The sequence below is a fragment of the Mytilus trossulus genome, chromosome 11, assembly GCF_036588685.1.
Source record: "Mytilus trossulus isolate FHL-02 chromosome 11, PNRI_Mtr1.1.1.hap1, whole genome shotgun sequence".
NCBI lineage: Eukaryota > Metazoa > Mollusca > Bivalvia > Mytilida > Mytilidae > Mytilus > Mytilus trossulus.
In genome coordinates, this window is record NC_086383.1 from 12546929 (window position 1) to 12557671 (window position 10743).

A 10743-nucleotide genomic window follows, 5' to 3' on the forward strand; every position below is an offset into this window, starting at 1 on the left:
CCACTGTGACACTTAATTGTTTCAATGTTCAACTGGATCAAACATTAGAAAAGAGAGACCAATATTATTTATGATTACAAAGAATGACTGACTGACCCTGAGTTAGATAAGAGGAAATAGAAGTAAAAATAGAAGAAAGTTGAAAAGTCTTTTGGTAGACTTTTACCTCCTTTGCATACAGCAACTGAATTTTTTTTAAAATAACTTAAAATTTCTATTCACTAAAAAGTGTTACCTTTCACGAGAAATGCTCAAAGAAGAATATATTTGAATAGATTGGATATTTTGTTAATTAAAATTAAAAATATTCTTGCACTTGTGTTTTTGTTTGTTTCCAGACATCAATATATTTTATTAGATTTGTAATAGTAACCTTTATGAGTGAATAATGTTAGGATGGCCATTTATTCAAATTACAAACTTATTTGATTCTGATTGTATAAATTCATCTATACAAAACTACATGGCCAATTTTTGTTTAGTGGGAAAACTTTTATTATGATTGCTATAACTTCTAGATGTATTGGCAGTGAGACAGCTACAAGACCTGCATAATTTGTTTACTGATTTTTACACTAAAATCTGAATTGGTGATGGATGCGATTGTAAATACCCCTATTAAGAAAGTATACAAGACATTTCCAATTGATTAAATCCACCTCCAAGTAGAAATGTATTCTAATGTAAGGGAGCTACCATTTGATTTTTATGGGGGGCTAGGATGAAATTTTAAAAAAAAAGGCAGGACAGGAGTTTTGGTTAAAAAAAGGCAGGATGAGACACTTGCAAAAAAAAAGCCAGGATGACAATTTATGTAAAAAAAGTCAGGATAAACTAAAAAAAAAAGCAGGACCGGATAGAGTGAAATGACAAATTTTTTTTTGATCCTAGCCAAACCCCCCCACCACCACCACCACCACCATAAAAATCAAATGGTAGCTCCCTAACCTGAGAGCAACGATTCTATAAATGAAAAAATTACAGTGTTCCCACCAGTCCAGAACCTCTGTGCTACAAGGGAGCACTCTAATCGACTGGATGGAAGTTGTCTCATTGGCACTCATTCCACATCTTTTTATATCTATGAGCTTAAGAAGTGCTTCAATAGCTCAACCGATTACAGCTGGCCAAGTATCTACTACACATTCTAAGGGAAGCAAATCTGTCACACTAGTAAAGCACTTTGCTGCATGCAGTGTGATATAAATATACTAGTAGTGATAATAATACCCTTTCCTGTAAAATAAATAGTATACTGCTGTTTAACATTATAATTAAAATATTGATCTCTGATTACTATATCATTATTTTAATTAGATTGGCTGTTTAAGAGTCATTCTCTGTAAAAACCAAAGAAATTCAAGGGACTGTTCACACCAATGTCACAGATTTTCGATATATCTTCAATATTAAGCCCATATGATGCCCTGATAACAAAAATAACTTTCATTTTTGTTTTGGGGTTTCTGTTGCTATGGTTACAGGTCCCATATATATAAGCCCAGAAACAGAGTAGCAAAATCTCAAAAAGCATAATTTTTCAACTTTCAATACTTTTAACAAATATACATTTTCAGCCTAAATCATAGGTATACTGAACAAGTAAAGGTCTGAAATAACACATTAAAGTAAACAGACATTGTCTTGAACCAATTCAAAACATTAAAATTTGTGACTGAAAAGTGCTGATTTTGCATTTTTTCAAACTGCTGAAAAAGGCATTTTTTAGTGAATTTCAAAATGATCTTTTTTTTTTATCCCAACGTCAGATATATTTGTTATGCCCCCAAAATGATCTTCATATATCACTCTTTCACCAAGAAAAAAATTGGCTGTGTGTTTTTTGTTGTTTAAAAAAAAAAATTGTTCAAAATTTTCTGAAATTTGGCAAAACTTGAAATTGCATTGTGCAGATTAAAAGAAAGTAAGTGGTTATATTCGTCAATTTCAAAGTTTTTCTTATTTAACTTTGTAAAACCATACTGATTAGGAATTGATTTGATACACAACTTATATTATTCAAACTAAATATCAATAACAGTTGCTATGGAAACATTGCAGTTGGCTTCAGACCACAATTAATTCCCTTTTTCCATGGCCTTTGAATACAGTTCCCAATTATTATATGGGGTATTTCTTTCTAAGTATTCTGGCTACTGTTTTCTTTGAAATGTTTGATATTTAATTGGTCCTATCAGTTGCATATATATATTGAAAAAAGTAAAACATTTGAAAAAAACAAATTGTTTAAAGTGAAAGTAGTGATTTGGTCACAATGATAGTAAGGTAAAATTCACAATCAAATGGCAAAATCAAAAGCTAAAACATGTCAAAGGAATGAATAACAGCTCTCATATTCCTGAGTTGGTACAGACCTTTTTTTAATGTAGAAAATGAGGGATTATACCTGGTTTTATAGCTAGTTAAACCACTCACTTGTATAACAGTTGGATACATTTCTAGAGGTTACAGTTAAAACATGCAACTTGAGATGCGACTATGACAAAATAATTGGCATTAACAAAAGAGATTAACAGAAAACTTGAAATCAGTTTTATTTTGCAGCTAGATGTCACATAATATTTATTCTCAGATATGTCTGGAAGCATCTGATAAACTTGATTATACAACATGGTCTGTGTCTAGAATGACAGTAGTTTTGTGGTGCTAAGATTCAGCCTCTTTCAATGAATCAACAAAAGAACAAAATGAACCTTTTGGTAATACTTGAGGTTTCTGTTCCTGGTTATTAGAACTCAATTACATTGTCAGTGAATGAAGAACATCTTCTGTATTTTGTGGAAAAACAGTTGTAATAATTTTCTTCATTATTTCAAGTAATCTATTACAATAAACAGATTTGGAACTTTTAGAATATATATTCTTGGAACTCATTTCTTCTTCTGAAAAACACCTCATCCTAACTGCTTGTAAAACTCATTAACATTGTGAAATTCATAATCTGGAAACTGCTGGATTATTTCTAAATAAAAGAAAGTATTTTATTTTAAAAACTTAATCAAATATTAGATATAAGCAATTTTTACTAGTTTAAATATTTTTTTCCTAATGATTGATGCTTACACAAAATTAAAAAGATAGTTTTGTGTCTTTCATGGTTAACTTTTAAGTGCATTATTTATGCACTTTTTATACATTATTTACAGGACTATTATGGCATACTGTTGTCTGTTTGTCTATCGGTCATCAACATGTCAGACATGAACTCAATAAACTGCTGCACCATGAGTGTATGATACGCCCTTTGTCTTAAGTGTAAGTTTTATGCAATAATCATCAACACTTTCTGAGATACAGCGCGACAGGTGCAAAATAACCCTTTTATACCAGAAAACTCAATAACTCTAAAATATAAACATTTTGAATCATCACCAAAAAGTAAACAGATCTGTAGATTAACATAACTTAGAAGTTTGTACAGTTTTAAGCAATCATCATAAATCATTTTTGAGATACGGCGGGACATGTGAAAAAAAACACACCCCTTTTTTAGTTACAAAGTCCTGTAACTCAAAAAGGTTTAATCTTATTTTTACCAAAATGTATACAGATCATTTTGACAATTATAAGTAACAACTATATTATGTTTCATGAAATTTGGAAAAGTCCTTCTTAATGTTATGGTGCGACATGTTTACGCTGGACAGACAGACGGAGGACATTTGTATACCATAATAGGTCTTGGGCATATAATTTCTTTTTAACCAATTTGCATAGCCAGAACCAGGCTTAATACAGCTCTGAATTTGGATTGTGATTAAACATAATAATAATAAAATCAAACAAAGTTAAATTTTGGACCCTCAATGGACCCATTTAAAAAAAGGGACCCAAAATCCCTAAACCTAATACATAAAGAGGAATAATGGATGTCAGCACTTCTGATTGTGACAAATTTTACCTTTTAACTGATGAGTTATGGAACTTTGTTAATTGGAAAATATCGCTTATGTTAGATGTCTTGTTACTTGTGTTTTATATTTGTATATTGGCTGTCTTATATTGTTTATATACTCTGTATGTACTGTATATGAATTCCAAGTAGTGAGACGATAATAAAATATTGAATCTGAATCTGTCTTGATGTAAGTTAGCATTGCTCAACAATTGCATAAAATACAAAGTTGATTATAGTTCTTAGTATAAATAGAATCTTCTTAAATAGATTGTTTTGGGGAAATACAGGGATAAATTATTTGGCAAACATTTTTGGAAGAATAAAAAATATACTAAAGTGGGTTGATGTGGTCTGATAACATACATCTTCTGTTGTTTCCATCTTTTCTGGATATGTTGGCAAATCCCCTTTTCTACTTGTTTATTTAACCTGTAAAATAAATTTTAATTAATACTTACAGGATCTATAATACTAACAGCATCTATTATAAGCTGAAATATTTGCCAGTAATAAAAATTAAATAGCAAAATATAATTTTAAACAGCAATTAATTCCCTTCATTGTATTTTACTAAATATATAAGGCATAATCAGTTTAACAAAATATTTTCTATTTATTGGAAGTAAATTTAATTTTGATTATGTAAGAATAATAATTATTTACACAACAATTAAATTGATTCAGCTTATTTAAATGGAGAATAAAAATAAGAATCAGCAATATAAACAGCAAATAAGGTTTGTAAATTTTGTTAAAATTATTATTTTTTCATAGACAAAAAAATTTATTATGATACAGTTAAGTATAATTTTTTAAATAAATTTAAATAGGAGCAATTTCTGAAAAGGACAAGACTCCCTTAAATATATTTTTCTAGCCTACCTGTCTCTATCCTTGTTTGTGAAGACTTTGTATGACAAATATGAACCTGTATATCATAGTATTATTGCTAAACACATGCTGAACCTTTTGTGAAGATACAAGGATTACTTTTAAACAATATATTATTATCACCTCATTTCACCTTCAAGTACTGCATCATTGACATCTATTCTTATTTTCTTCAGAAACAAAGTACAACATGCTGGAAAAAATGATAGCAATTATTTATAAAACTACAGTTAAACATTGAAACAAGTTCTGTGTTAATCTATACATGTATTGCTGTTCAAGATTTATTACAGCTTATTTCCTAATGCTTACAAAGTAAAACTTTGATTTTCTTGCTTGCTTTGTTTGTATAATTGTGTATACAAGCTTTATAAATAAGAATGACATCTTTAAACAATTTATATTGGCATAGTTAAACCTGTATATCATATTTGAATTTAATTGGGTGTTATCCTTATGAGTGTACAATATACAAACAAAGCAAGCAGGCTAACCAAAATTTTATTCTACATGCATTAAGAAATTAGCTGTAATATTGCATACCAAGTATTCATATGTTAAAGTGAAAGGTAATAAACCATACACAGATTTTATTTGCAACAGAGTACTCATCTGTTTTCTATCATTATACAATTTTTTTTTCAATATATTTTTTTGGGGGAAGCCGGTTATTTACAGTTTCAAACCATTGTTAAAAGATACTCATTATTTAGGATGTTTTAAAAACCTGATCAAATCTCCGAGATAGGGAGGAGGGATATAGAATTCACATCTTATCTTGGGGGAGGGGGTGGGGAGCTTGATATTGAATGCAAATCAAATATTTATATTCACAACATTGGTGTTATGTAAATAGGAGTTTTAAAGTTTTGACAATTTTACAGCTAAAGTACTGTTTTGAAATCAATAACAAATAATTCATAAATTGTAAAAATAATAGATCAAACCATGAACACATCATTTAAGAAGCTTAATAGGGTTTACCAAACAAAGAATAATTAATATAAGCAAATTATTGAATTGAAAAATAATTATGAACATTATAATTGGAGATAAATAAGCACACATAATTTATCATAATTAAAATAGAGAATAATGGGATGCAAAAGTAAGAAGAATAACTGTGGAAAACAAAATAAGGTAATACAATCAGAGGCGAATTTAGGGGAAGCCTAGAGGGCCGCCCCCCCCCCCTTTTTAGGAAAAAAAATAGTTGCTTGTCTAGGGAATCACTGAAGCGTGACTGAAGCGCCCCCCCTCTTCAGGTCAGTCAGTGGGCCCCACTCTGGATCTGCCACTGACAATATAGATTATAAATCTCAGAATGAAGGCCAAACATTAAAAAGAAATCAAATTACTACAGAAATCTACATTTTAATTATAAAATCATTTTCCTTAGAATTGTACAGAATAAGTATTTGTTTTAGAAAATGTGTAAAAAGTAAATAATACATAAAAATTAGAGGACCCCAATTCTTACACTCATGAAAGTCATGAAAGGAGGTACATTGTAAATTATACATCTGTTTTGAAACTAAATAAATGTTTGCATTTCTTAGTTATTGAGAATGTTTAGCAAATAACCAATGATGAATAATAATTATGAAAATCTAAATATTACATAAACAAATCCAAACTATAAAAGGGGGAAAAGGGGGGGGGGGATGACAGTTTCATTTTATTTTCATTACTTACATTCTTGTCTAGTTAATAAGATGAATAATATCCTTTTCCTTCGGTCCACTACTTGCTAGTTTAAGGCTAGTTCTGTAAGGTAACGACTTGAGTCCAGAATCCTTGATGTGGTCAATGTCTGGATGAAAACTTTTTGTTGGCATAACATGCGACGTGCACAATTTGAATTGTTTTTTCTTCTTCATTTAAATGGAATACAATATTGATGTGAAGATCTAGAGCTACTGATGGTTTAAGACCATTCTCAGAAAAAATAGCAAACATTTGGTACATGTGTGTACTGCCTGTGTTTCACTGTTTCAGTGTTTGGCAAGAGGTTCATCAAATGAGTTTATCACGATCCACAAACTTTGGAGAGAAATTGCACTCCATAGTACTATCTACCTTGATATATCTTATTTTTACCAACATTATAAGGGTTTTATCAGTGTCTGCATTTCGTCTGCACTTTATTTTGGGCATTAATACTTGTACTTCCTGTTGTTTCTTTATGTTTTCAATGAAGAAGAACCATAATAGATAATTCATAGACACATAGTTGATTTTTTCAAGTTTTCAATCCACATTTTTTTTCTTAAATAAAAAAAAACATCCCTGATTTTTTTTTTAATTTTTAAATGGGGGGTTTATCTTTATGATTTTGACAATATTTTCAAAAAACTATCTCGGAAATTTTTTCAAAGCTTCAATGAATTTTGGTGAAATTTGGTTTTCATTTAGATGTCAGAATCGCCCCCTTCTCCAATAGAAAATAAGCATATGTACGCAATTGTCAGCCAAATATGTAATATATTTTTAAAAAGGCAAAGGTAACAGCTGTTAGATGTGATAAGTGTCTGCATCAATAACTGTCAGGATAACGGGAAAATAAGCATTGATATTTAGGATTTTTTTTAGAATTTTCATTGAAAAAAAAGCCAAAATCAAAATGGCCGCCATTTCCATAGTAACAAAGCCCAAAATCAATTTTTAAAGTGTTAGTTGTTAAGTATATGAGTTATGTAGTATGTGTACAAAGAATGGTAAAAATATGTGACATAGGTGTGAACACTAATTTTGGTCCTTACAGAGAATGGCTCTTAAGTAATTACAATTTATTTAGTCTTTGTTGAATTCACTGGCTTCTAATTACCACATTAAACTCTGTTATCTAATGTGACAAATAGTTTAGCTTTTTTGGTGGAAATCTGCTCTGAGACCATCTGTGTAACCGTTAATCTTGGAATGATGAGGATTACTAAAACTGTTATCGCAAAGATATGTATCGCTTTTTGAAAATTTCGATAATGCAAATGTTGAAATTAAAATAGCAACATTTTAGCATCGAGTTTAGCAAATATTCATAGTCAATCAAGCATGATTGAAGGTACATGGCAAAACAATCTCCTTGGAAATGAGATTTGTCAATGCCTAAACAAACAAACATATGTCTTGCATCTGCATATCAAATGCCATTGAATTATCATAAGAAGTTTGCTTTAAACAATCCTAAACACAAACTGATACATTAAAACCAAGTAGAATTTCAGTCAAACTGAAACATTTAAACCAAGCAGAATTTCAAACAAACTGACACATTTAAACCAAGCAGAATTTTAAACAAACTGACACATTAAAACCAAGCAGAATTTCAAACAAACTGATACATTAAAACCAAGCAGAATTTCAAACAAACTGATACATTAAAACCACTGTCCAGGCAGAATTTCAAACAAACTGATACATTAAAACAAAGTAGAATTTCAGTCAAACTGATACATTAAAACCAAGCAGAATTTCAAACAAACTGATACATTAAAACAACTGTCCAGGCAGAATTTCAAACAAACAGATACATTAAAACAAAGTAGAATTTTAGTCAAACTGATACATTAAAACCAAGCAGAATTTCAAACAAACTGATACATTAAAACAAAGTAGAATTTCAGTCAAACTGATACATTAAAACCAAGCAGATTTTCAAACAAACTGATACATTAAAACCAAGCAGAATTTCAAACAAACTGATACATTAAAACAAAGCAGAATTTCAAACAAACTGATACATTAAAACCAAGCAGAATTTCAAACAAACTGATACATTAAAACAAAGCAGAATTTCAGTCAAACTGATTACATTAAAACCAAGCAGAATTTCAAACACACTGATACATTAAAAGCAAGCAGAATTTCAGTCAAACTGATACATTAAAACCAAGCAGAATTTCAAACAAACTGATTCATTAAAACCAGGCAGTATTTAAAAAAAAACTGAAACATTAAAACCAAGCAGAATTTCAAACAAACGAATACATTAAAACCAAGCAGAATTTTAAACAAACTGATACATTAAAACCAAGCAGATTTTCAAACAAACGGATACATTAAAACCAGGCAGAATTTCAAACAAACTGATACATTAAAACCACTGTCCAGGCAGAATTTCAAACAAACAGATACATTAAAACAAAGTAGAATTTCAGTCAAACTGATACATTAAAACAAAGCAGAATTTCAAACAAACTGATTCATTAAAACCAGGCAGAATTTAAAAAAAAACTGAAACATTAAAACCAAGCAGAATTTCAAACAAACGGATACATTAAAACCAAGCAGAATTTTAAACAAACTGATACATTAAAACAAAGCAGAATTCCAAACAAACTGAAACATTAAAACCAAGCAGAATTTCAGTCAAACTGATACATTAAAACCAAGCAGATTTTCAAACAAACTGATACATTAAAACCAGGCAGAATTTCAAACAAACTGATACATTAAAACCACTGTCCAGGCAGAATTTCAAACAAACAGATACATTAAAACAAAGTAGAATTTCAGTCAAACTGATACATTAAAACCAAGCAGAATTTCAGTCAAACTGATACATTAAAACCAAGCAGAATTTCAAACAAACTGATTCATTGAAACCAGGCAGAATTTCAAAAAAATGAAACATTAAAACCAAGCAGAATTTCAAACAAACGGATACATTAAAACCAAGCAGAATTTTAAACAAACTGATACATTAAAACAAAGCAGAATTTCAAACAAATTGATACATTAAAACCAAGCAGAATTTCAAACAATTTGATACATTAAAACCAAGCAGAATTTCAAACAAACGGATACATTAAAACCAAGCAGAATTTTAAACAAATTGATACATTAAAACCAAGCAGAATTTCAAACAAATTGAAACATTAAAACCAAGCAGAATTTCAAACAAACGGATACATTAAAACCAAGCAGAATTTTAAACAAATTGATACATTAAAACCAAGCAGAATTTCAAACAAATTGATACATTAAAACCAGGCAGAATTTCAAACAAACTGATACATTAAAACCAAGCAGATTTTCAAACAAACTGATACATTAAAACCAGGCAGAATTTCAAACAAACAGATACATTAAAACAAAGCAGAATTTCAAACAAACTGATACATTAAAACCAGGCAGAATTTCAAACAAACAGATACTTTAAAACCACGGAGAATTTCAAACAAACTGATACATTAAAACCAGGCAGAATTTCAGTAAAACTGATACATTAAAACCAAGCAGAATTTCAAACAAACTGATACATTAAAACCAAGCAGAATATCAAACAAACTGATACATTAAAACCAGGCAGAAATTTCAAACAAACTGAAACATTAAAACCAAGCAGAATTTCAGTCAAACTGATACATTAAAACCAAGCAGAATTTCAAACAAACTGATACATTAAAACCAGGCAGAATTTCAGTCAAACTGATACATTAAAACCCAGCAGAATTTCAGTCAAACTGATACATTAAAACCAAGCAGAATTTCAAACAAACTGATACATTAAAACCAAGCAGAGTTTCAAACAAACTGATACATTAAAACCAGGCAGAAATTTCAAACAAACTGAAACATTAAAACCAAGCAGAATTTCAAACAAACTGATTACATTAAAACCAAGCAGAATTTCAAACAAACTGACACATTAAAACCAGGCAGAATTTCAAACAAACTGATACATTAAAACCAAGCAGAATTTCAAACAAACTGATACATTAAAACCAGGCAGAATTTCAAACAAACTGATTACATTAAAACCACGCAGAATTTCAAACAAACTGATACATTAAAACCAGGCAGAATTTCAGTCAAACTGATGCATAATAAAACCAAGCAGAATTTCAGTCAAACTGATACATTAAAACCAAGCAGAATTTCAAACAAACTGATACATTAAAACCAACCAATGCTTAAAAAATAGGACTGGG

The 10743-nt window shown here is 29.8% G+C and overlaps 1 long non-coding RNA gene across 1 annotated transcript; it reads right to left on the reverse strand.

The window, feature by feature from the left end:
• Positions 1-2536: 2536 nt before the first annotated feature.
• LOC134691710 (uncharacterized) lies at positions 2537-6964 on the reverse strand. The gene is made up of 4 exons (XR_010102187.1): positions 6506-6964; positions 4934-5003; positions 4283-4348; positions 2537-2983 (listed from the first exon to the last, which is right to left on the reverse strand). It is a non-coding gene; the product is annotated as an uncharacterized LOC134691710 (long non-coding RNA).
• Positions 6965-10743: the final 3779 nt, after the last annotated feature.